Source organism: Lepisma saccharinum, chromosome 11 (genome assembly GCF_977018435.1).
Source record: "Lepisma saccharinum chromosome 11, izLepSacc3.1, whole genome shotgun sequence".
In the NCBI taxonomy this organism is placed as follows: domain Eukaryota; kingdom Metazoa; phylum Arthropoda; class Insecta; order Zygentoma; family Lepismatidae; genus Lepisma; species Lepisma saccharinum.
In genome coordinates, this window is record NC_139239.1 from 87,264,634 (window position 1) to 87,292,631 (window position 27,998).

Sequence of the window (27,998 nt, forward strand, 5' to 3'; positions counted from 1 at the left end):
CGTATGTATTTTTTTTAATGTTGCTTTCTACTAGTAAAACACCTTAACACGTAGGCTCACCGCAGATGGCCAACAGCTGTTTATATCACTCGTGAACATGACCCATGTCCATCTTACGTATATAGTTGTTCCTAATTCTGCAGTCATTCAATAAAAGCTTTTTTGCAGTATCATGTACGATGAGATTTATGATTAAACTTCTATATTTATTCTTTAATGCTGTTTTCATTAGTAAAATATTTACACGTTAATGTTAATGAAATATTTCACGTCATATGAAAACGATTTTGTCAGACAATGTTTAAAGTTCACTTTATGCTCAGATATTCTAATCGGGATTGAAGCTACATTTTAAACTGGGGTCTAAATCACTGGGCAAGGTGCCTCCACCGAGGATCGAATCCGAGACAGGAAGCGATTTCCTTACCAGGATTTAACAAGGAATGAAAGGATGGCTGAATAACATAAATAAAACATACTCCATGGTGCATGTTCTTTGTTTCTTGGTTTCTATGTTGGCCAGCTTGAAATAATCTTGGAGTGACAGATAAGTGGTGTCGCCCTCCTCAAAGTAAGCCTATTGACACCGAAAGTTCCGGGTTCGAACCCCAGCCCAGAGATGAGTGGTAATCTGTATTTAACCTCTTGTCAATTACTCTAATCACCATCCATCCTCCGTCGTTGCCTTGTAACGATACCTGGTGGATCCCACTTTAAACTGTAGATCCAGTCCCGATTAGCTTATCTGTACGTAAAATTCATTCATCCTCGCTGTCAAAACTAAGTAATTAGGTATAAAAGATGCATGAAATACAACAAAGCGTGTTAGGCAGTTAAAATATTAAAATTGAATTAATAAATTATAAAATATAATTACTCCATGCTAATTTATAAGAAATTATAGCATTTTAAAATTTGTTTGTTCCTTAATGGGAAAATAACTAGAAGCTTATTTCTTCTGTTCATTCTCATGTTAACAGATTTGTTTTCTTGGATAAATAAAATTGAACGTGTAACTTAAAAGGTTTACATGTGCACGAAGCGGAAGAGCAACTCGATCGAGTATCGTGGTGAGACAAGATGACTTGGCACATCGTTTCAACTCGTGAATGAGAATGCATATCTTGTTCGCGATTTGATTTCAAGTTAAAAACACCTGTCTGGTCTTGTTCGCTTATCGATTTCAAAGCATAAATCGGTATCGTTACTCCAATGAGACGAGATTCTCGGACAGTACATTTTACACAGAGTGTCTCTCATAATCTCACCAACTTTGGAAGGGTTGGCCCTGTTTTCATTGCGATTTTGTAATGTCCTGCTACTTGTGAAACTGATTCACTTCCAACAATTTCAGTCGCCTCTGTGGAGGAGTGGTTAGAACAGTGCGCTAAGAGGAATCTCGGAATTGAGTGTCACTTCATCAATTTCATTATATCATCACTGATTTTCATGTTCGCGATTAGCCAAAGTGGCAGAAGAGCAAAGTCTGGGCAAAAGTGGTATCCCGAGCCGCTACGTGTTTCCACCGAATATCGGCCTCAGGACTCCCTGCCCTCGTGCCGCGATGTGCTAACCACTCCACCACGGTGGCTGGCCCTCCCCATCACATCTCTGTTTTATACTAAAGGCTATGATTGAATATGAATTTAAAATTTTGTGTGCGTCACTTAGGCTATTTTGCACCCTTCATTTATACGGGATCCAGCCCCTTACCAGAACTAAAATAACATAACTGTAATGTCCTGTAGTAACTAAAATATTAAAATAATCTGACCGGTTAAAAGCTGAGGCTGTAAAGGCACTCAGCACACATAAGGACAAAACACAGGACAACACACACACACATTCCTACGAAAATTATACTGGCCGTAGGTATAGACGCCAGAGCCTCGTTAGTCTGCAAAATGCAGTCCAGGGTGTACTATGTGGAAGTGAGGTTGACATTTGGGTGTACTACGTGGAAGGATCATCTCTTACATCCCTTAAACTATATTTCTCGAGACCCTTGATGTGCTAACCACGCCGGCATACATTATAGAATACTTGAGTTAGTTTTGTCAATATTAATTTTATTGATTGCATTTTTGTCTTGCAATGATTTTGCGCACTGAATTTTCATATTTGTCTTTGCTTTTCATTTGTGTTTTACTTTTATTTTGTATATAATGCTGTGTTTCTATTGGTGTAAATTTGTGATTCGTCTCTAATAACGTTATCATTCCAATGTGATTTAAATTTTAATCTTCTAATCTCACGTGTATAATATGTAAGTATATGTATGTACACATGCATACAGAGAGAAAGAGAGAGCGATTGTATTGGGAAATTGCATGATATGATCGTTAGAGGGGAAATCCCTACCGTTCCCCGGTAAATTTAAAATTTGTTCCTTGTATTACACAAAATATATTAAATTAATGTTATAACAAATTGAATATCCATTATAGATCGGATTATAAGAAATTGTGTATAACTGCGTGTGTTTGTCTCTCAGGTTCTTTATTAAAAAAATCAGAAAAACAGAACATAATGTAGTATTCAAATATAAAAAGACCTTCATTTCACGAGTCCACTTATAATTAACTCATTATCATGTGGTTTGTTCTATTAGGTAATTCTTAACTGAATATAAAAAATTGTAAGTTATAATTTTTGTTTTAATACATGTTTGTTATTTTCACTAAAGGTTTATCATTTGAACTTGTGCTTGCTGCTTGTATTACGTCATTTTTGGATTTGGAGTAACAGAAAACAAAAGGTGTTTATTGTCTTTGATCTTGCTTTAGAAAATAATGATTGGTTGATTGATTTGGTTTATTTTACTTCGCTTTTCTGTCACTTTTTTGGGTAATCGCGAAGATCAGGATGAGTAATGAGGTGTACTAACCACTCCACCATGGAGGCCGGCGCTTTAGAAAATAATTAAAAGTAACAATCGCTTTCCACACTAAGTATTTTGTGTTGCAAATTATAAATTACTGCCCCCCTTTTCTGATTCACCCTAATAGCATAGTGGTTAACGCTGTCATGTATTAAAATGGTCTGCTTGGCAAAAATTGTTATAAGTCCACTTTTATGCTCCAATAGGCTAATCGGGTCTCCCCGATGGCGTAGTGATAACGTCGCCGGTAATCAAGGGGTACCGTGTTCAATACAAAGTGGAGGTTCGGATCCCACTTTAAACTGTAGGTCCAGTCCCGACTATCCTATCTGCACATAAAGTGGACTTAAACAATAACAACTCAAAATAGGCTAATCGGAATATTGTAATCAAGAGGTCTGTGCCTAACACCTTCCCAAAATTTTTACAAGACTCCCCTAATATTTTTACTAACATTTAATTTCTTGTAATTTTAGCGCTAATGGTTTGGCCGAACTTGAAACTACAGGACAAATTTGTTGGCTGTTCTTCGCTGCCCGTCATGGGCTGAGGTTGCGCGCTCTCTCTCTGCAAACAACACTCGCGAGTCGACTCTTTCCTTCGTTCAAAGAGTCGCTAAAGTGTGCCACGACTCTTTCAACGAAGGAAAGAGTCGACTCGCGAACATGCTCCTTCCCCTCTCATCGTACACGGCACGTTTCAGCCAGCTTTACTCAACTAGGGGTAGGGAAAAGGAACAGAGAGGACCCCCCTCCCTCTCCTCTCCAGTCCCCATTTGCTGCCCGCGGAATCGACTTGCTTTCTTTCAAAAATTCCGGCCGCCAGGCGAGTATACACTTGCGCATGCGCCTTCCTCGCAAAATTCGTGGAAATGAGAGGGAATAATGGAATAATAGTTGCTTGGCGGGCGGAGGAGTCGTGGCACACATACGACTCTTTGAACGTGTCGTTCAATTCTGGTGAACGAGTCGTTCACCGCTCACAAGAGAGAGTCGTTACTTTTGAACGACTCGTTCACGAACGACCCATCACTACAATACAGTATTTATTTTCAAGGTTTTCTATTTTGTCACTTTTGATTCGAGAAATGACTTTCAAATGTACTGACAGATGAATGTACATGTGAAAAAAAATAAGTAAATTATTATGAAGACAAGAAAAGCCTGGAAAATTACCGAACATTTTGGAGATGTGAAAGAAGACATAATCGTACATATGTGAATTAGAAGGACTACAAAGAGACGCTCCAAGTAAATAATTATTAACAGTCAGTCACCAATTGTAAGTGATGTTAACATGTACTACAGAATTGAGTAATAATCATTTCAACAGTCTGATGGTAAAACTGTGGTCTTACTGCTGTATGTTGAATTGAGGCTTGCCAACTTTAATGGGGAAGTAAGGGAATATATTTGAATACTTCAATAGTATTTTCCCTACACCGGTAACAGTATGGTAGGTCTCACTGCAGAACATGGGCTGCTTTTTTCCTCTAAATAGACTAACAAAATTTATATCCCCTGAAAGTACGTACCTTCTTCTTCCATTTTCCGGTGTTTCTTTTACAATTACTATTATATTATTGCGCGTAAAAAATGTTTTTCCTGCTGCTAAAAGCAATGCATTTCTCCATTTGTTCGCGTCCATATTGTTTACGTGCTGAAGTGTTGTGCGATAAGTGAGACCCTTCATTTCGCGGCATTCAAGTTGATTTGTCGCCTGGATTCCACCCACAGACGCACAGTTTCTTTCATTATTTCAGACGAGGAATGCTTACAAGGTTAGGTTGGGTTCCAATAGCATAAATACAATGAAAATGTTTTTCCTGCTACTAAAAGCAATGCATTTCTCCATTCGTTCATGTCCATATTGTTTACGCACAGTTTCTTTCATTATTTCTTCGAGGAATGCCTACAAGGTTAGGTTAGGTTTCATTAGCATAAATACAATGACTAATTATTATTTATACTAAGTGAACTAAACCTAGCTACCTAACAACATAGGCATTTTTTGCTTTCACTAGATTTGTTCAGGAATATACCTTTTCCTTCGTTGCTACGATTTCAATACCACCCGACCTGGACACGTTTTTCTGGTTCTTTTAAAGAACATTTTTTTTCCGCACCTTAAAACTTACTTTTCCCGATTACTAACTACAAAACGTTACCAAAAAATTATGAACCGCGTTCCTCTTAAGCAGCCCATATTCTGCAGTCTTACCGTATGGTATAGGGAAATCACATTTCTTCAAATTTATAGGAGAAACTACTTACGGAACTGAGTTTCTGAAGACTTTTGAAAGCTCGTGGAAGTGTTTTCTCCCTTCGTTCAACTTATTCGGCTGGTAAATTTTTTCGACATTAATGTCTTTCCGATGCACAAACGCTCTTTCCTCCATTACGTTCGACTACGTGAACCTAATGTTCCGTGCGTTCTATGATGTAACCTCCTGTCAGTGTTTCCAAACTCGCCATTGTTTTGCGAGAACATGACAATTTTAACTGTTTGCCTAACCTAACCTTGCGTGCATGGTTTGTGGGGCTATTTATGAATGGTTTGTTGGGCTATCCGTGCATGGTTTGTGAGGCTATTAGAATGGTTTGTGGGGTTATCTGTGAATGGTGTGTGGGGCTACGCGTGCATGGTTCGTGGTGCTATTTATGAATTGTTTGTGGGTAACAGTTCGTTATATTGGAGACACATTACAATCAGATATTTTGTGTTGTCATGGTTCGTACTTACGAATTGTGTATTGCGGAACATAGTTGAAGGTGCCATTATGCTTTTTACACGAAAATAACATCGATTTTTCACAATACGTGTAATTCTTTTGATTCCTTTCTTCCGTTGCGGAACATACAATATGGCACGCACAGCTGTGGATCATCGCGTGTAGTGCTTGTGTTTTGTCTATTTGGAGTGGGTATGCAGTGTTTCAACCTTCCTAACTGAAAAATGCCTACTTTCGTGTTCATTATGTCATCACAAACCATTGACGGATAGCCCCAAAAAAGCATTCACGATAGCCCCACAAACCATTGATTGATAGCCCCAAAAATTATTCACGATAGCCCCACGAACCATTGACCGATAGCCCCAAAAATCATTCACAATAGCCCCAAAACCATTCACGATAGCCCCAAAAACCATTCACGATAGCCCCACAGACCATTTCTGGCAAGGTTAGGTAAGCATAGTTAAAAAAAAAAATCTCTTAAAAAATGGCACGTTTGGAAACACTGGCGAGACCGCGTGACTTTCGACGCTCGCGCCATCTGCAGGTACATAATGGAAACAACGGCATAATGTTGTCACTTTACAGAAAATGCAAGTTCCATAAAAAGTGATTATTTCTTGTTCTTCAGCATTCTATGGTGAAGTTTTCAGTTTCCGCAAAAGAAAATACCTCGAAGAACTTCGACAATGCTACAGAAACTGATTTCAGTAAATAGTTTCTCCTGTAAATTTGAAGAAAAATATCTCCGATATATAACGAACTGTTACCGGTTTGTGTATTTATAATTGGTTTGTGGGGCTATCCGTGCATCTTTCGTGGGGCTATCCGTCAATGGTGTGTGGGGCTACAGGTGCATGGTTCGTGGGGTTCCGAAAAAGCTGCAAGGCATCGGCACGCTCAAGGTTGCCAGGAGTACAAGAAAGATCATCATCTTGACACAATTACAAAACTGAAGGAACTGTCATAGATAGTTGATACCTTGTACAAGAATAGTCAGTGGAAAGGCAGAGGTGACACGTTTCTTTCTATTTTTTACTATTTTTACTCACCCCATCGACAACCTATCATGAAATTTCAATGATTTTCCTTGGGAAATTACATCATTTTCTTGCCGCCGAATCGGAAGACAGGGCGAACTGTCATTTACGTGATAGACACTTGATACCTTGTACAACAATATTCAGTGAAAAGAATTGAGCTGACAGCTTTTTCCTATTTTCATTCACCCCATCGACAACCTATCATGAAATTTCAACGATATTCCTTGGAAAATTACATCCTTTTCTCACCCCCACTATGGCTGAATCGGAAGACGGGGCGAACTGTCATTTACGTGATAGATACTTGATACCTTGTACAACAATATTCAGTGAAAAGAATTGAGCTGACAGTTTTTTCCTATTTTTACTCACCTCATCGACAACCTATCATGAAATTTCAACGATTTTCCTTGGAAAATTACGTCCTTTTCTCACCCCCACTATGGCTGAATCGGAAGACGGGGCGAACTGTCATTTACGTGGTAGATACTTGATACCTTGTACAACAATATTCAGTGAAGAAAATTGAGCTGACGTTCTTTTCCTATTTTTATTCACTCCATCGACAACCTATCATGAAATTTCAACGATTTTTATTGGAAAATTACATTATTTTCTCGCCGCCACTATGACCGAATCAGAAGACGGTTCGAACTGTCATTTACATGGTAGATACCTGATACCTTGTACAACAATATTCAGTGAAAAAAAATTGAGCTGACATTCTTTTCCTATTTTTAGTCACCCAATCGACAACCTATCATGAAATTTCAACGATTTTCCTTGGAAAATTAAGTAATTTCTCACCGGGAGTTCGGGTGAATCATAAGGCGCTAGGAACTGGCCTTTACATGCAACATACTTTGTACTTTGTACATAAATAGTAAGTGAACACAAATCACTGCAGACCTTTTTTCTAATTTGTGACGTCCCAGTGACAACCTCTTACGAAATTCGCCAGATTTACCTTAGTAAATTACATCATTTCTCACTGCAACTACGACCGAATAGTACGCCGCATCAAACTGTCATTTACATGCAAGATTGTTGAAATAACCTTCACCGGGATGGGAATTCGTTTGATATCCTTGTCCTTTTTTGGTTTCGTTTTGGTCTAGAACAAAGTCTGGATCTCGTCTGTGTCTGGTCTCGCAAAAATGTTTGGAATGCAAGAATACAATTCATACTTATTTATATTTGTTGATTTATGTAGATGGTGCTATCTGAAATAACAATTACGTGGATATCGTAACAATCCCTAAGATTGTATGTTTATTTTATTAAGTCTCTCTGAACGCTTCATGTTGACCAGGGCATTCACTTGTTTTTCTCAGCTGTCTCAAGCCTCTTAGGCATGTTTACAATGCATTGTGTTGTGCCATGCAAACCTCCTGAGCATTCAGGAAACAGGTAATACTTCTGGGTTTGGTGTCAGCGGTTTGCATGGTAGCAATTATGATAAACACACGATTCGGCGATTCGGCATCGAGGAAGAGCTCGATGGCCAGGGAATATAGAGGTGAGACAAGCTGGGAAGGGACTGGACTTTGGGAATTGAGTTGGTAGAGAGAGGTGGTCAGCAAGGCAGGAGGTCGATAGTGGAAGCACGCTTTGGTCAGCATTAGAGAGAAGCTTACAGAGGACTTCGCTATTTTCATTCATCTAAAGACTTCAGATAGACAGGTAATTATCCTACACCCAGCCATGATACAGGTTCAACGGTTCACAAAATCCAACGAGTTACCATTGTCTTTTCAGTAGTTTAATTCCTTTCTGTAATTTGTACCTTTCGCATGCCAAGCAATAACTCGTCATGTCAATGACGAGTGGTCTCATCAAGAGGATGAATGATGAGTAGTTTACATCACCCCATCAGTTAACTGGTTCAGATCCCTTCATTCTATAGAATGACACGATATAAAATTCTTTTCATGCTGGGATTACTTGTTTATTTGCCATTTTCCAACCGCCTGAGGTTTCTAATGATTCTTGATGTACTGCTAACCTTACTGGCAGGTGTCAAGTGCGCTCAGCGGGTGACAAGATGTGTATCGTATCTTTCAAATTTAAGCTCTTGTCTAGTTTCCTTGCAACCAGGAGCAGGAAAAGATAACATAGAAAGAGATAGATTTGCTTTAAACCGAAGCATTTGCAAAGTCGCCCAATGTTATTTCCGTAGTTTTTCATAAGTTCGCATTAAAATATTTCATAGATTGAGTGACCCCTCCCCTAGTTACGGACCTGGTCTGAGCAGTACTTTTCGCAGGGAAGGGAGTCATGTCCGTACCCAGGGGAGGGCCCGTGCCCCCCCCCCTCGAGCAATGAAATTTTTAAATGTGAACCTATAAAAAGCTACGAAAATATCATCAACATTTTTCCAAAATTGTAAAAATTTCAATTTTGTCCTTGCATAAATGAATGTGTTTGTTGTGTAGAGTGTCAGTCTCCAGAAGTCTGCAGTCTGCGATATTGGGTACTTTTAGTTTTATAACAATTGATGCAACGCTACCAGCAGTGGCGGCAAATGGAGGGCATGAGGGGCAGTTGCCCCACCACCTCACTATTTCCACTTTTGCACTTGCTCTATGGCCTCTTAATGCTAAGCCTTATCTACCCAGACCCGGTGGAAGCACACAGTGGTTCGGATCTCACTTTAAGCTGTAGGTCCAGTCCCAATTAGTCTATCTGTGCATAAAAGTGGACATAAAACAAAAATACATACTCAAACTAGTCTACTAAGAGAAATTAAATTGTCCTTGCCCCCCAGTTTTGGCACCCAATCATCGTAGTGGGCTAAGTGTTAACTCACATTTAGAATTCTTTATTGTAATAATGCTAATGCTAATATTTTAATTTATAAATATGTTATTTTCTAAACATAGAATTGTCGTGGCTGTGCAATGGTTCTGATATAGGAAAATATGGGAAATTTGAAAACATTTTTAGTTTGCGAAACTCTCAACTGTCCAAACACTTCTGACCAGTATCGGCGGTTGGGCGCCAAAACTGGGGAAGGAAAGGGGGGCAAGGACAGTTATTTTCTCTTGGCAGACAAGCATTAAGAGGCCATAGTACAGGGAAAAAGTGGCAAAAAAGTTGGAGGCAACTTCTCCCAGGTCCCCTAAAACTGCTGCTGATGCAGCATATATATGGATCTGGCCCCTCCCTGCAAATAAGCTGCTGGAATTTTATTACTCTTCTGGCTCACTTCACCTTATTTAATGTAGCAGTGCTTACGAAGGTTTTCTTTCATCCTGACGTATTACTGGTTTCGCACAAATTAACATACGTTAGATATCAAGATGAATCCAGCATATATATATATATTGAATACTAACACGAAAAAGTGAAACATAAATCTGTATTGGTGAACGTTATAAAAATTTGGCAAGTGCATGGTCCCAACCTCAAATTTACTGCAACACTAGTATTGCAATGAAATTAGCACCACTCTCTGTCCTGTCTGTTTAAACCCGTGAGAGATGGTCATTAATCTCTCACTGAGTGAAGTTAATGTCCAATATTATGAAATAAAATAGTAATGGTAAATATGAAAATATTTTAATATATTTACTTGAATCATTAAATCATAAAAGCATATAACTTTCTTCAAGAATTGACTTCTCTGCTAGCCCTGTTAAATTTTCACTTTTAGTTTGCTGATTTATATGAGAGGCGCACAGAAAGTAATTTCCAATTAGTAGGGACCTTGATTTTTTGCAAACGAGAAAACCGTGAAAAATGTTAATTGCTGCGAAGTTGTGTTTATGAATGTGCAGTGATGTCTGGACACATTTCACGCCCGTTCGAAATATCAAAATAAGGTGAATTTTTAGCATAAAATGTGAATTGTTGGCATTTTAGCGATTTTTTTAAAGAAATGTCATAAAACAATGTAAAATTCCATGAAATCCAACATTTGTGTCTTTTCTAGGCTTAAAGAAACAAAATGTGCCACATTTGTGTACATAGAACGTGCAAGTTTTCCAACATGTTATTCAAGAGTAAACTATAATGCTTGTTAATCATGGAATAATTCCGACAGCCACATTAAATCATGTATTTCCCACGATTTTTTCAACTTCTATCAAAACAATTTGCATCACAGAGCAAAGTGGCAGTGCTCCAACAGGAGATTGAGTTCGTATCTACCCTCACGCGGGAGCCGCATCTTCAGATTTGTCACGCGAGATGTGTTTTGAATTGCCAAGATAAGTGAGCACCATCGGCATTTGTCGACCGAGAAATAATGGAGCTCAGTCCTTAGGTCGACTGACTACCATGTGAGAGACCCGGGGTCGATTCCCTGCGGGGGAAAACTGCGATCGTTTCCACCTGTTCAAACTGCTCCAGCACCCACCCAGCATCGTATCAAGCGGGAGGAAACTTTGGGGGGTAAAGGTAGCCAGGAGTGTGGTGCTGATCACATCACCCCCACCTTTGGCCGTGATCAAGAAAGTGTGGGGCCCTAACTCCACACCCCCTAGATGCCTTCATGGCTTAGTGCGAAGTACAGGGGAGCACTTTACTTTTACTTCCTCAAAAATCTGATCGAACATATCAATCTGTCATGAAAATACGTAGACCATATGACCTAAAATTTAAAATAATAGTTTAAAAGCACAATGTAAGTATTAAGTTTTGGTATATTTAGCAGAAAAATGTTCTAAACAAAAACGTGAATTTTGGGAAACGTAACACTAACAACTCAAAAAAAGATAATGCCAATTTTTGGTGCCATAATATATCGGTATCTGTCACGTGAGATTGATTGATTTAAACTTTTTTGGTGTATCGCCACTTATATGGTCATTATGCACCCTTCAGTATATACGGGGAAAATTCCATTATCTAAAACCATTACCTTCAAATTAAAAAAGGGGTATGGAAAATAACTTCCAAGATATCAAACTCTCACGAAGAGGCGTAGGCCATGTGACTTACAATTTGAAACAGTAATTTAAAAACACCATGAAGGTATAATTTCAGGTATTTGCCAGAAAATGAACTAAAATGAAAATGTGAATTTTGGGAAAAATGACACCGATTAGTAAAAAATTTAAAAAATACACCAATTTTTTTTAAAAAAAATCAAGGTCCCTACCGATTAGGCATAAATAAAACAAGAATAAATCGGTAGTAATTTATTGCATTAGTAACAGTGAGTCCTAACTTAATTTTCGGCATAATCACCACCGTTGTTCTGGCATTTGTCGTAGCATGGCACTACATTTTGTATGCACATGGCATATGTGTCTGACAGCAAAGACTGGAACTATCTCTACCGCAGTGTAGCTGTCAAATCCTTGTCCTGGCAGAAACGTCTTCGTTGATCAAAGAGATGAATGTCTGTACATGCAAGGCCAGGGCTGTACAGGGAGTGGTCCAAGATCTCTGACCTGAAGTTATGCAAAGGGCCCGTGTGTACTCAGCTGTATGGGGTTGAGCACATTCCATTGGCCTTCTGCAAATTGTCTGCACCATCGTCTGACCATACTATCACTCACGACGTCTGGTCTGCACACCTCACTCAATTGGTGGTGGCTCTGTGCCAAATTCCGAGTGTGGAAAAATCTGATTACTACACATAGGCTACATCGCAGTCGGTGGGAGACTATATGAGAGCTGCAATCTTTAACCTAGAACTGTCCTAAAATGGCTGCATTGCGTCTGTACCAGATTACAGCTACATGCCATTCCGTAATCCTTCCCTAGCTTGTGAATTGTAATAATTTTCCAAATTCACTAGTTTGCAGTTTGCATTCAAATTATAGAGAATAGAGGAATTAAGTCAATTTCATAAAATATAATATTGGCACTTAACAAATCCATAACTGGATCTGTATGAGTTTGTTATATCCATTTGCAAAAACATCGATTTAGTTTAGTTTGTAATTGTCAGGGAAAAATGTAAATTTTGTCCTGGAAAACCTGGAAAAGTCAGGAAATTTCATTTCTTCTTTTTTGTAGCCACCTTGTTGAGCCAAGGACCACTTACACCAGGGTAGATTTAATATGATTTGAGTTTTGTTCTTTATCGTCGCTTCTCTTCGACTTTTGCCTAATCTCGACTGTGAAGATGAGTGATGGTATGAAACTGGTGGAGAGACACTCTCAAAGATAACCCACTCCTGGGATTCTAACCCGAGACCCCTGGCGTGTCCCACAAGAGTAAAATAATATATGAAACACAACAATCCCCATACATTTTGTGTTTAAACTACATGTCTTCTTAAGTGTTGTAAATACAAATTTATGTTTTAATGATTTTCTATGTTATTTCTTGTAAATATACAAACACAATACTTATGAATATCCTACACACACTCTTGTATGGTACGAATGAATGATGGATTCCATTTCCCTCCCCCAAATTAGACACACATACCACTGATAATAGAAACCAATTTTCAGCCCTGTGTGGTATGCCCATTTCTCGAGGGGCGTGCAGTAACATTTCGGGTTAGGCAAGCAACTGAATATGATTCCTTTTCACCATTATCATTATGTTATAACACATGTGCAAGTTAGAACCTGCAATACAAATTATTTAAAACCTGAACAGAGGTTATTGCTGTTGTATTACATAATTAATAATTGGTTTTAGTCTAAATATTTCCTTTCAAAATTGTAGGTACAGGCAAATTGAAATATACACATTGAATAAAGCATTCAAAAGTGGGGGTGAGGGATGTACCATTCCCTCACCTGAGATACACGAGCACGAACAATGTGAATTTCCACTCCGAGCACGGAAACTATCAATAAATCAGCTGCCGAAATACGTAGGACTACACATATTTTCGAATTGTTCTGTTGCTGCTGAACTCTTTATCCGAACATCTTCTGATAAAGAGTTCATGTTTAATTGATTGTCAAGTTTATATGCAAGGAAAAATTGTGTCATCTGCTAGAGGTACATTCCGAGACGAATACATTCTTTCATCTATGAATGTTAATACCTAATTCTAATTCCTGCAAATAATAGTGCTTCACACATCTAAGCTGTATTTGAGTTAGGCATTTGTAGCATTATTTTCAAAATAAGATAAAAAAAATTACAGGTAAAGTCACTCCAAGGCTACGGTTTTCTACTTTTTCCTTTTTTTCTTCCAAATTACCCGGTCAATAGAAGAAAACAACTCAACAACTTATAATCATAAATACCTGGCTTTATCTCTTACATATATGTATAAAAAAAAAGAAATCTACTAACATTTCTATGGCACAATGTGAAATGTAACAGAATTTCTTTGCATACAAATAAATATTTCTAGAATCCAGGAATTGTTCCGATGTAATATTTTTACAAGCATGCATGATATGAACTTGACAACCTGCAAGTACAATTGTACTTAAGCGTACACTAAGACTTCATGAAACATGTCGGTGGTACATTTTGGTATATTTTTCATTTTACGCAACCAATGTTATTGGAAAATTATAATTCGAAAATTATACACTCTAAGAAAAGTAGCAGAGGAAGAACAAAAATCTATGTTCTATCTGTAGTAAATTGGTTGACTGATTGATTGATTTCGTGTTTTAAGTTCACTTTATGCACAAAAAAGCTATTTGGGACTGGACCTAATGTTTTTTAAAGAGAGGTCCGAACCACTATGTGGCTCCACCGGGTCTTGAACCTGGGACCCCTTGATTAGAAGGCAGCGGCGCCTAACTGCGCCAAGGGGAGGCTCTGTAGTAAATTGGGTATGATATACTAATATGTATAGCATATTGGTTACGTGCGTGTTACTCACTATCTATAAACAAAAATACGTTAGAGTATTGAATTTCGTCTACTTACGTAAGTGAGTATGTATTCGTTGTAAACTACGTTTCGGAAGCTTTACTGCTTGCTTCTTCAGGTGGTCGTATTTTAGGCTCGGAACATCAAGCCACGTCGGAGAAGTGTCATGCAAGGATACTAGGTGAAAGGTTTGTTACATTGCTTAAGAAAGCCTATCCTAATTTAAAAAAATAAAAAAAGAGGGGAGGGATCTCTCGTGGGAGGGGAAGTATCCTACCACTCCTTAGTGCGGTGCCAGCTGCTCGCACCCTTCACCTTGTCAGAGAACTAGGGCTTTCAACGGCCACTCAAGTACACCGTGGTGGTGGTTTTAACATGTTTTTTTTCGAAAGTTTTAAGGTTTTTTTAACAAAGGTAGTTTTAATTCTGTATATGTCGAGCACTATGAAGTGTTTTTAACCCAAGAAGGAAGCAGTAAAGCTTCCGAAACGTAGTTTACAACGAATACATACTCACTTACGTAAGTAGATGAAATTCAATACTCTAACGTATTTTTGTTTATACTAATATGATACAACATATTGATTTTGATATACCTCTGGGGTGGCTTCTTCAAAATTTATTGCTTTTTAACATAGAAACAAACGTCTAACCTGAAAGCAACTAACTCTTCCCTTGTTATCTTCTCTTGGCTTTGGGATGTGGGAAAGACCTTTAACCGTCGCAAGGACTGATACTTATGGGAACCCCCATGGTGCTTATCTGTTGGCACAGCATGCCTTCCTGCCAAGTTTTATAGTGTGGCGTAATGAAGGTGAAAATGGCCCCTTTAATCTTTAAGTGGTCAAAGATTCTGCCTAACTGGTAAGACCCTTTTATGGATGTGACAAATTCGGAAAGGATAGTACAATTAATCAGGTCATGTGAAGGAGCATTGAAATAACTTGTCTGATGTTATGTTACTATCTGGTACCTTTTGTCGGACAAACTTGGACCTCTTTTATGCATGTTCTGCATTTGTTGAATGTATGAAAGAGACCAAAAGTTGGTACGACAAAATATCGTACTACGAGATACGACAAATATCGCATGCATAAAAGGTCAAAATTTTCATCTGACAAAAGATGGTACTACTAACCCTATAAATGTGGTATACAGCGTTATTAAAAAAAAAGAGCAGATTTCAAATGTTTATTTCTCACGAACTATAAAAGATAGAAAAACGTGCCATACATCATCAATGGATAGAGTAAGGTTCAAAGTTTTATTGTTGAAAGTTTTAATGCATGCACTCAACATGACAAACATGAAAACGGTACTCCATTTCTTGCCACACACGAATTAACTAGTCCCTATTGATTTTGATTGATTGATTGAGTTGGTGTTTTAAGTCCACTTTCTGCACAGTAAGGGTAATTGGGACTGGACCTACAGTTTAAAGTGGAATCCAAACCACTATGTGCCTCCACCGGGAATCAAACCCCGGACCCCATGATTACAATGCGACGACGCTACCACTGAGCCATCGGGAGACCCCCTAGTTATTGAATTGATAGCTACAACAAATCGATGTTTCAGATCTTGAAGAGTAGCACGAAGGATTATAAAACTTTGAACCTTCCTCTATCCATTGATGTATGGCACCTGTTTCTATCTTTTATAGTTTGTAAATAACCATTTGGAGTCTGCTGTTTATTTTTAATAACTCTGTATATGAAAGGGACGTCAGTATTTTTCTTTCTTTTATTTTGAGTGCAATTCTCCTGTCCATACGGCATTGCCAGTCAAGGCTTTTTTGGCCAAGCATGGGATCCCAGTGTTAGAACATCCACCCTATTCGCCGGGTATCACTCTGTGCGACTTTTTTTTATTCCTGAAGGTCATATCAGCCCCCCCCCCCCAAAAAAAAAAGAAAAAAACATTTACGACCGTAGAACCTGTGGAAACAAATGCGACTGAAGTCATGATCATGGTTTCAGAAAATTATTTCCAGCACTGCTTCCAGAAATGGAAGATTCGTATGGAGCGAGGTATCGATAGTTCAGGGGAATAATTTGAAGTGGATAATGTTCATATTGTACAAAATTACCAATAAAAGATTTTGTAGCAACAGTCCATTTTTTTTCTAGCCACACCTCATATAAATATATGCATAAAAATACAAGTATACTTAACGATTTCCAGTGGTTGCCACACTCCTGTAAAGTGTGTGGTTGCCGTAATGATACCGGGATTTATATATATATATATATATTGATCCCACAACCAATGTGTCTACCGTACATTTGAAATTACATTCAATGTGACGACCGGGTGTTTAGGACGACCGTATGCAGTTGCCACAAATTAAACCCTCCATGCCGTGTTCTTGATGCTCGAAAGAGTATAATAAACTGTTACTAGAAATACGTCATTGATACCACAATGATAGCAGAATTTCAGAATTGAGGAGCTTGTTTCCAAAATGTACTATATCCACTTTTGAAAAATTTCCAGGAAACATGAAAACGAATAACAATAATGAATTTTGTTGTCCAAAGGTCATTAATTTTTTAAGATAAATATAGTTTTAATTTAGTTTACTGATACCATTTTTTTCTTCCTGCATACAATTAATATTTTTTTAAAAAATACCCAAATTTTTAAAAAGTGGATATAGTACCTTTTGGAAACAAGCTCCTTAATTGTGAAATGTTGAAGTAACAGTAAAATAAACTGTCATCGAAAATTCGACCATGTTGCCACAATAGTAGAAGAATGTCTGGATTGTATATTTCTTTTAGTTCACGATTCCTTCGCTTGGAGTGCGACAGTCGGTCGCCGCAATTGTGGATTTTATACACTTCGTTCATAATCTCGTTAAAGTGGCAACGGAAAACGAGGTTGGTACCGCTGCCTAACCACATGATAGTGAGATGTTCGTTGCTCCGTGCATTATATACATTTCATTCACATTAACGATTATATGGCGACCGGTGGAAAATTGCGCCCACACGAAGAGGCGGGATTTCGCGTGATTGTTGTTTTATTGTCTCTTTGCCTTGCATGCAGTCTTGTCGCATGGCCGAGACACACCCCGGTATACAGTCATCAGGAGAGGGGGGGCTGTGCCAATCAGGGGCATCCATCCTGATTAGAATGAAACTCTTGCTTCTGAATACATATTTATTTTTCAAGTCCACTTTATGGACAGAAAGACTAATAGGGACTACACCTACAGTTTATTATTATTATTTTTTTTTATTTGATTTAGTTTATTTTACTTCGCGTTTTGTGCCTCTTGGCTAATTTGCGAAGATGGGGATGAGTGATGAAATGACGAAATTGATGAAAGGACATTCACAAACAACCAAGCCCGACCGGGATTCGAACCCGGGACCCTTGGCGTCGCAGCGCGATGTGCTAACCACTCGGCCACAGGGTCGGGCACCTACAGTTTAAAGAGGGATCCGAACTGCCTCCACCGGGGGCATGTTTATTGTTGACAATTAAAATTTGAAATAGCTGCGGCAAAAAAGAATAAGTATATTTGAAAATCGTGTGGCAATTTAAGCTTTTTTAAGAGATTACTGTTATTTTGTAGTCATTGTTCAGGTATTAAATATAAATATGCCTATAATAAACATGTAACACTTAAAATATTTTAGAAATAAATATATTATTTTTCTTAATTAAAACCATAAATATATAACATGGCACAAAAACCCACGTTGCCTGGGTGAATATATTTTCTTGTGCAGCACTTGCTTGTGCGTAGTGTTTAGAAGTTTATTATAAAGAAGAAACCAACATTTCAAACACAAACTGCAAAAGGATCATGATAACTTGAAATTTCTGTAACATTATTTAATTAGCATATTGTAAATATACAGGGTCATCCGTTTGAGATGTCAGAAAAGTAAACCTTTATACACAAGAGGTTAATGTACGTATCTCTGAGCAGCTTGTTGTAATATAAGCAGAAAGGATGTAAGTTTCGAATGAGTGGAGGTTTACTGACTTCAGCTGCGTGGCGGCAGTAGCATGCATGGAATACTCGAAAATTTCGCATACCATATGACACACTGTGTGTGCTGTTGTGACGTGATCACCACCTTTGTTACCATACACATTAGCGCCTGTATAATCCTTAAGATAACAGAAGGCTCTCAAGTCCATGCCTTATTACTTTTGTAAAATAAAAGGTCGACATTGTTATTGCAAATTCTTTGCAAAATGAATGCAACCATCTGCATCATTAGGTAGTGCATCATCTATAGTAATATGGTAGAAATCTTCGCTTACGTTCATTAAAATTTAGTACTCGGCTGGTGGATTTGTGACCTACTCACTTCGTTAAAGTGTGATCGGATTTATTGTGCATATTTCACTCATGGATCTTATTGATTTGAATAGATTTCATGCTCACATTACCAACTTCGGCTAATATCACACCATTAAATATGTTTACATCAGAATGTAAAGGTTTTCGATTTTGAACTGTCGTTCGTTGCTTGATAGCGTTTGTTTCGGTCTATTTTATGTTGCTTTATCCAGAAACCAAAACGAAATGGAAGAAGTCACGAAAAATGTTAAGATTTGTTTTATGCTCTCTGTATTAATCTCTTAAGACATGCACCTCAGAAGTAAAGTATTGGAAAAATAACGTAGATGTAGCAACAGAAGTGGCAACTATTCATGTTACATCCATGTGTAATTAATTTTATTATAGTTTCTATTATATAGTAACAAATTAATTTGCACTATGAATCTTACTATGAATCACTTACATATTCACTTCAATTTAAACTCATTTATCTTTGTTCTATGTTTAACAAATTAATTCTTGTCACGCAAACTTCAATATATGATCTAATTATTTATTTTTTCTTTCTCCTATATATTACATTAATTTTGTTTAGTTTCTCATTTGTAAAATATATTAAATATTTTTTCTTTACAAATATACACTTCTACATTATAAGGTAACTAACTCGTACAAATTTCTCTCTTCGTATAATATTGAGTTTGTGTTTAAGTCCACTTTATGTACAGTAAGGATAATCAAGACAGGATCTACTGTGGAAAGTGGGATCCGAACTACTATGTGCCTCCACCGGGTATTGAACCCGGGACACCTTGATTACATGGCGACGAAGCTACCACTATGCCATCAAGGAGGCGCTCTTCGTATAATAATAATAATAATAATAATAATAATAGTGATATTAGTGGTAGTAAAAATGTACAGGGTGCCTTAACTGTGTCATACATACCTCTTATACGACAGGTCGCTTGTTTGATCTTAAGAGTCGATTGTCCTCACTAAGCTTTTTCAATTTTTCTCATGTCACCAAATGAATAAGGGGATAGTTACCTTAAATTAATGCCCTGGTTGCTTTCATCAAAAATAAATTAATCAAAAGTTGATCATCGTAGCAATTTAAAAATATTATTGTGTCCACATCTCTTTCTACAAAAAGTAAACTATATTTGTTACCTCAATCATCTTGCATGTTTTTCCTGATACACACACGAGAGAGAAGACTTGCTTCAGAAAACGAATAGCAACATTGCAAATAATCGTTTCAATACTAAACAAATGTTTATTAATTTTCAGCAACTTTATGTAAAAATGCCCGTCTTTCAGTTGAGGAAAATGTTATGCAGAGTGAAGAAAGACTTTATTTGTTCAATCGGGCCAGCCGCAAACCGGATCTGACATAACACAACGCTATGGCATACGCAGAAAGGGGCTGATAGGGCTAAAGTCCTCCTTAATTTTGAGAAAATCGACATTTTCAGTTAAAAGCAGTGAATAATTCGGGAGAAAACAGAGTGGTAAATGCAATTCCCCCATAAAATGTTTGTCGATTGCAATTTTTAGAGTGAATATATGATATTGTATATACCACCCGCCTAGAAACCAGCTATGTATTATCTACTTCTACAATTCCAGCTCCTCCCGAAAATAATCCTTCGTGCACGATGCAGTGAGTCATTTTTGTTGCAAACCGTCTCTGTTTGGGAAAGCTCTTGTCCGCACACCGGACGAAACATTTGACTCTAGTCAAGTTGCAAAGATTTGTGACAAAACAAACAAAGCCCCTGAAATTTGGTATCGCAATGAACGTCTTCCAACGAACGATCTGCACATGCGCGAATTGATTGTTTTCAAAGCACCGCCAGCATATTATTATTATTCATTACTGTATCGTTTGACAACACCGATTATATATAGGTTTGTGCTGGAGACAGACTGTGCCTGTAGTTTGTACGATCCTTTCTTTCACTAATACCAATAAAAGCTAATTATGCTTAATATCGTAAAATTAAAGAACTTGTCCTTATCCACATGGTTCAATTTAAAAAAAAACGTAGAACTGTTCACTTATTCGATGCGTCCAGCAACTACAGGCAGTAACATACACAGTGAGGGGTTGGTGGTTATCATAAACCCTTTTTGGCCCAGTATTCCCTAATAATTTTGTTGAAGGCAAGATAGGAGGACAAAATGGGAAATGATCCGGCCCGTACCCAGGTAGGGGCATGCCCGTCCGAACTATGAAATAATTTAATATGAGCCAACAAATACTTACAAAAGTAACATTGACGAGTCTTTAGATTTTGAAAGAAATTCGATTTCGCCCTATACATAAATGAATGGGCTTGTTGTGGAAAAATGCAAGCTCCAGAAATCAGCAGTCTGCAATATTCAGATTTTTTAGTTTTTGTAACCTCTGAGGCAAGTTAAGTCCCTTTACTGACATTTTTGAGCCTCCCCGATGGCGCAGTGATAGCGTGGTCGCTTTGCAATCAAGGGGTTCCGGGTTTGATACCTGGTGGAGGCACATAGTGGTTCGGATTCCACTTTAAACTGTAGGTCCAGTCCCGATTAGCCTTACTGTGCGTCAAGTGGACTTAAAACACTAAATCAACCAACTTTACTGACGTTTTTAGAACTGGAGTCGTTATAACAAGAGATGTTATAACAAACATATTTGTATGTACTTATTTTAGTGTACTTCAATAATTCACGTTTACTTTTGGTAAATTTCATGATAGCTGCCACACTACGTTTATCATTCTGTTGGTGGACTTTCTAGTTAAAATCTTATACACGGAATGACAACAGTGTAAAGAACGGTTAGAGGATTACGGTTTCCGGGCCGAATCTGGACAGAAAAATGGTTGCGTTGGTTATGTGAGCAGTGTGATATCCTAATAAGTGGTTTTAAGTGATAATCCGAACTTAACGAGTGGGTTTGAAGCAGTGGAGTTCGGAACATTGAACGGCGAATCGAAGAGCGGACTCGTTGGTTTATGAACGGGTGAAAGAACGATTCAGTTGGCTCACTTTTCTGGGAAGGATAGATGGAGAGCCTATAAAATTTTGTTCGGTAAAGGATATGGAGAAATATCCGAACATTTGGGAATTTGCCATGCAATCCATATGGCGTAAATGATCCATAAAGGTTCGGAAAACATATAACGCAAAGAATATTTGTTCACCAAGTAAGGATAAAGTGGATAATTGATAACTTTGTTGTGCTAAGGGCCAGTTTTTCAATGTCCTGTTAATCTTTCTGGTAACTAACTGCCAGTTGGAGATAACAGCCAGTATTAACCAGCACCAGGTTTTTCAATGTGAAAGTAACTGCCAGTTAACTAAACCATGGTTCGTTCTCCGAAACAGTGTGTTGGCAATTCTGAAGCACGGAAATTACAGGCAATTGATTTGCGCGCCATCTGTTAGTATAGTTTCAAACTGCATCGACTGGCACACAGCCTGGCGTTTAAATATAGAACTATAAGCGGACCACGCTCGAAAGCACATTATTGCTTTGGGAGCGATAGGAACAATGGCTGCGTATCCATCTTGTATGCTTACGAAATAAATTAACGAAAGACAGCACTTCAAATTTGGTTTTCTTCTAATTCTCTTCCCTCCACCTCTCTCTTTCTCCTTTAAGGTCAATTCCACGTGGGGGAAATGATGTTATGAGGCGCAAGCGCAGATACTTTCTTGTAGAAGAAGCGTGAAGAACCCGAAAGTCGAGACATTAATTATACCTGTTTCTTGATATAAACACTTATTATTAATAATAATGTAAATATTGTACATTTGACTGCATGCTTTGTACCTCTCTATGCATGTTGTTGAGCAAGAAACAACATGTTAATAGTAAGCATGGTTTCTAAACTTCTAAAAATATGAAGGAACGAGTAAAAATAATTTTAAAATTTACTGTAATATTTCTCCGAGAAGATTATTCAACAATAAAGCGTGAATTGAAGGCAACATACGTAATAAATAATTGACAAGAAAAAAATATCCGTTACCAGGATTCGAACTCGTATTACAAAACACAACACGCTCCGAAAGGTGGTGTCGCTAACCACTGCACCAAATTACTGTTTGGAGATTGTCTTTCCTTGTAGGCCGGATATTCTGGCCACAAATTATCTAACACAACCTTGCCAAGCGAATTCTAGCAACTACGCTGCTTAATTTCCATATTTGCATGGATGTTGGTAAGCTGTGCCAATCAAAACAAGTATTTTTCTGTACCAATTTAAAAGTTTTATGAATGATATCTTGTTTAATCTGGCAGTGAAGTTGCGAGTGTGGAACTTCAATAGCTGCACGAGGCATCCATGTTGCTTTGCAACTTTCAGTTAGGCTGCTAACTGTCAATTTTTTCATTACATTTAGCAGGAGTCTCCTCTATTCTTGGGGCAGTAAAATTTATTACTACCAGTAAAGATAATCGCCACCAGATTTCCAGTTATGAGCTAACTGTACATTGAAAAACTGGAATTTTCACTAACTTCCAGGCATACTAACATGAACCTTAACTGAACATTGAAAAACTGGCCCTAAGTGATCTACGGATCGTGGTCCTTTAATTGGCTGTAAGTACCAAAACTTTCTATATTTATGTGCACCCATACGTCTGTAAGAAAAACTGCATTAAGGATTTCGGTAAATTTCTCATATCTGACCAACGGTTTTCTTCAAATTTACAGGAGAAATTACTTACCGAATGCAGTTTCTTTGTACTTCTGGAAGTTTGGGGAAGTGTTTTCTCGCATCGTTCATTGAATTTTGCCGGTAAATCATCTATTCTTTGATATAAATGTGTGACCGATGCACGGAAGCTGTTGCATCCATTTTCTTCCAGCCGGATGTTGCCTGTGTGTGATGACGTAATCATGGTCAATGCCGGTCAGTGTTCCAAACACGTGTTTTTTTTTAACTGAAGAAGGTACGTTTCCACAAATGGTTCATGGGGGTATGTGTCAATGGTTCGTGGGGCTATGTGTCAATGGTTTGTGGGGCTATGCGAGAATGGTGTGTGGAGCTACACATTTTTTTTCTAAACCAATTTTTAACTATTGTGACCTAAATGTAACCCTACCTAACCTAACCTTACTGGAAATGGTTCGTGGGTAGGGTTACCAGACGTCCAGTTTTTCCCGGACATGTCCTACATTTTAACCTTATGTTCGGCATCCGGGAGGAATTTGAAAAATATAAATGTCGTACATTTTGAGCCTCATTTAATATTAATTATGAAAGTAGGTAACAGAAAAAATTATGCAATTTACAAGTGTATGGACTGCACATCCAAACTCAATGGTGATTTTTTTTTTTATTCTGTCATTGCCCACAAAGAATGTCCTGCTATTTAACATGCGGAAAAATGAAAGCACTTAATGAACAAAGTTTTGGAACCACTTTCTGATAATGTCACTGTTCAGTGCCTGAGCAGAATTTCTTGCCTTAGGGTTTGTACTGATGGAACAAGTTGTTGCCATTGTTATTCATTATAATTTGATTATAAAGCAGGGGTATAGAGAACAAAGTTATTCAGGATGTCTGCCAGTCAAGAAATTCATGGTAATCAAGAAAAAGTAAAGATTTCAACAAATAGGTCAATAAGTCAATAAAAAGGCAATAAATTATTCTTGTGGTCAAGAATTTTTGCTATCATAATGACTGATTGGTTGATTTAGTTTATTTTACTTCACTTTTTTCTGTCCCTTTGGTTAATCGCGAAGAAAAGAATTAATGGTGGTAAGATGAGATGAATGAAGGGACAGTCACAATCATATAGGGACAACCGACACAAGCCCCACATAAGATTATACTGGCTTGAGTCCAGACGCCAAAGCCTTGCTCATCTGCCAAACACAGTTCAGGATGCATTGTACAAGAAAGCAGATCTAATTCTCTTCTTAAATTCAGCTTCAGTTTTCATCTTAACTAGCCTAGGGGTTTTCATTAAATAAATATTTATTTTCTTAATTACTAATTTCCAACTTTACCTAAGTAGGGGTCGAATAAATAAACGTTAAGAAAGACAGAAAAAAGGTCTAGAAAAGTCCAGAAAAAGTCAAGAATTCTGGATGTGTTATTTTGGTAGACACCCTGTTATTGAACTAAAGACTACCCAAGATGAAACTTCTCGAACCCTTTTAAATTACGGTAATTGCTGAATATTTGTTTGCCATCACAGGTCATAATTCAAATGTTCAGAGAGTACTTTTATTACCATCAGTACAACAGACTGACGAGATAAATTATTTTTTCATAAAGTTTGTAAAATGTTTGGTACTGGTCCCTATAATTTCAAAGAGTTTGACTGTCCACTCTAACATAAATATAGTTTGACTAAATCAGAAATTTTGATAAAAATTGTCTCCTCTGAGAAGTACCACTTAAATCATGTAGTAAGAGGTGCATTGGTTAGTGTGATTGCAAGTTTTGAAATTTTGCATTTAAACATTCATTAACAATTCATTTTTTAAAAACTGAAAAGTGTCATTTTTTAAATACTTTGAGAATGTTTTGTGTCCTACATTTTGACTTAATGTCAATGTCCTACATTTTGGGACAGCATGTCCTACATTTCCCTTACAGCGATCTGGTAACCCTATTCGTGGGGCTATGTGTCAATGGTTTGTGGAGCTATGCGTCAATGGTATGTGGGGCTACGTTGGTATTTTTGGGTGCAGTGGGGTGGAAACACTGCATGCCGAGTACGGTAATGAAACTGTGATCGCCATTTTGCGTGTTACCGAAGGCAAAAAGAAACTAAGAAAACTTACTCGATATGTCGCAAATCAAGGGCGCCGACTTTCCAAAATTTCTGTGGGTGCATATCAATGGCGGTTAGATCTGTAATTGTCAAGTATTGTATACTTTAAACAACTTACATGCACAATGATTGCAAGAGGCAATAATATTATCAACACATTACTAAAAGAAAATACCACATTCATACAAAGTAAAATGAAAATATTAAATTAAATTTTCAATTAAAATGCAAATAATTTTAATTGTATTGCTTAAAGAACTATGCAAGGATTTTGTTGTGAACAGAAACTACAAAATGACTCACTTTATGTACCAAATAATAATAATAATAATCATGACATGTTAACTTTCAATATAAAACACATTCCTTCTTACGTCATTTGCACTTATGAATTTGTTTGCAATTTTGGTAATGTCAATATTTTTAGTCATTTCTTTATGAACATGCAAAATTGCGAAATCATTCAATCTTTTTTAGGTCATTGTTGACTGCAAAAACATTTTCAATCATCTAAGTGCTGAAAATGACTGCTCAGAGGTACAAGAAGTAACAGGTAGAGTTAAAATCACCCGTACAAACTTCACAAATTCTGTGAGCATTTCACGCATGGGACCACTGTTTTCTCTACTTAAAATATTTGTAATGTCTGACAAGCTGGCCAGTTTTTCTTTGTTCGTTCTGCACACATCTAGAAACATGTCCCTTTGCAATGTTAGCTTGTCTTTATCAAAGTCTGTCCCATAGAACTGCAGAATTTGATCAGCACCAATTTGACCGATAGCTAAAGCTTCGAGTTGTGAAATAAGTTCCAGGACCTTTGTTTAAAATCTACGATTTAGCGAATCCACAGCCACATAAATTATTTCAAAAAATATTTGTCTGTACATTTCCTTCGGCATTTGATACGTATGAGGATCACTACCTTCGTCGTAGCGTTTTGGCATCTTCCTTTTTCTAGGCAAAACTGGTTCATCAATGTTCAATTCCTCCACTTTCCTCATGGTTTCATTCCACAACTCAAAAAAATATATTCCTCTGTTGTGAAGCTAAACTTGCAGACAAAGTTTCCACCAAAGTTTTGATTTCTCGGTATGACAATGATTTCTTCTGAAAAGAAGAATGAAGTTGTTCAATCCTGCCGAAAACTGAAATTAACATTTTCAGGAAAATAAGAAATCAGAATTGATGTAGGTTTGAAAAATATCCACTAGCCTTCCCACCGATGTCACTTTTTCTTCTGACAGATCTTCCAAAAATTTCAAGAAAACGTCATAATTACTTTCCAACGATTGTAGTGATTTTACCCTTACACACCACCTTGTGGGACAGAATGGTCACAAAGTCAGTCTGGGAATGTTTTTTACAACACCATCTTCATTGTCTTCTTGTAGCGATTGAAACACTACTAGCCTCTTTGGCGAATGTCTTACAAATTATATTAATTCAGGAAGAATCACGAAAAGTCTCGCACATAACTGATACCTTGCATCGCATCTTGAACTACCAAATTCAAATTATGAACAAATATAGCTCTCGGCTCCAACTGAGTAATCCTACTTTGTAATCCTGTTAAATATCCACTGACATTACTCACACCATCATAACATTGACCACAACTGTATTTTATGTCGAGAGATAAAGGTCTTATGGCATCCTGGACGACTTCAAACAATGTCCTAGAACTTGTTGAACCTACGTCATAGAAGCCCATAAACACTTCTTCAACTTGCAGATTTTCATCGACAAATCTGAAGCATATGGATATTTGGTCTTTCACTGATATGTCGGAAGTCTCATCTACAATGGGAGAAAAATATTGTGCCACCTTAAGGGGATAGACTACGGCCGCCATCTTGAAAATTCGTCCCATTCATTTACATGGTAAATTGCTACTGTGATTGTGTAGCTCTGAAATGGAATTTCGACATTCTGCTTGCAGGACATTGTTCTTCGTACTCGTCCGTGTGTGTACTTGTAACTATATTATAGATTGTATAATTACATTAAGCGCAAAATAATAATAAATCGCAAAATACAGATCTCACGTCTTTCCACTTAATTTTCTTATTTCACAAGAAGAATATTAAAAAAACCGACTACGTAGATCACAAGAGGAAACATTTATGCTGCGATTGCTATACTTTTGTTACTGGCAAGATTGCGTATTATTTTGCAATTATATTAACATTCCAGGCCTGCAACGTATTTTTATCACGGCAAATTGTGCTGCCACCTGCGACACCACCTGGAACTTCCAGCGGGCGGAGGGATGTTCGAGTTGAACAGCTTCTGCTAGCTAAAAGTTTTTCGAGTCTCGCGAGTGTTGTGTTGTCAACATATAATAAGAAATTACGTCATCGCCAAGAAAGAAGAGAGGATTGTTTCTATTAGCAAGAAAAAAGAGGAGAGCAATTAACTTGAAAATTTGGCGAGACAACAAAAGCTGTATAACTGTCTTTTATCACTTTCCTAATGCAGATAATATAAGAAAGTATAATTGTCACGC

At 37.5% G+C, this 27,998-nt stretch overlaps 2 protein-coding genes across 2 annotated transcripts in view; one reads left to right on the forward strand and one right to left on the reverse strand.

Moving 5' to 3' along the window:
- Positions 1–6,676, reverse strand: part of LOC145994956 (uncharacterized) — a 75,324-nt gene extending 68,648 nt beyond the window's left edge. Inside the window, exon 1 of the mRNA XM_083131488.1 lies at positions 6,597–6,676. The gene's annotated coding sequence lies outside the window, so the exon portion shown is untranslated. The remainder of the gene's footprint in view (positions 1–6,596) is intronic.
- Positions 3,961–27,998, forward strand: part of LOC145995115 (uncharacterized) — a 63,399-nt gene continuing 39,361 nt past the window's right edge. The window contains exon 1 of the mRNA XM_083131651.1: positions 3,961–4,162. The gene's annotated coding sequence lies outside the window, so the exon portion shown is untranslated. The remainder of the gene's footprint in view (positions 4,163–27,998) is intronic.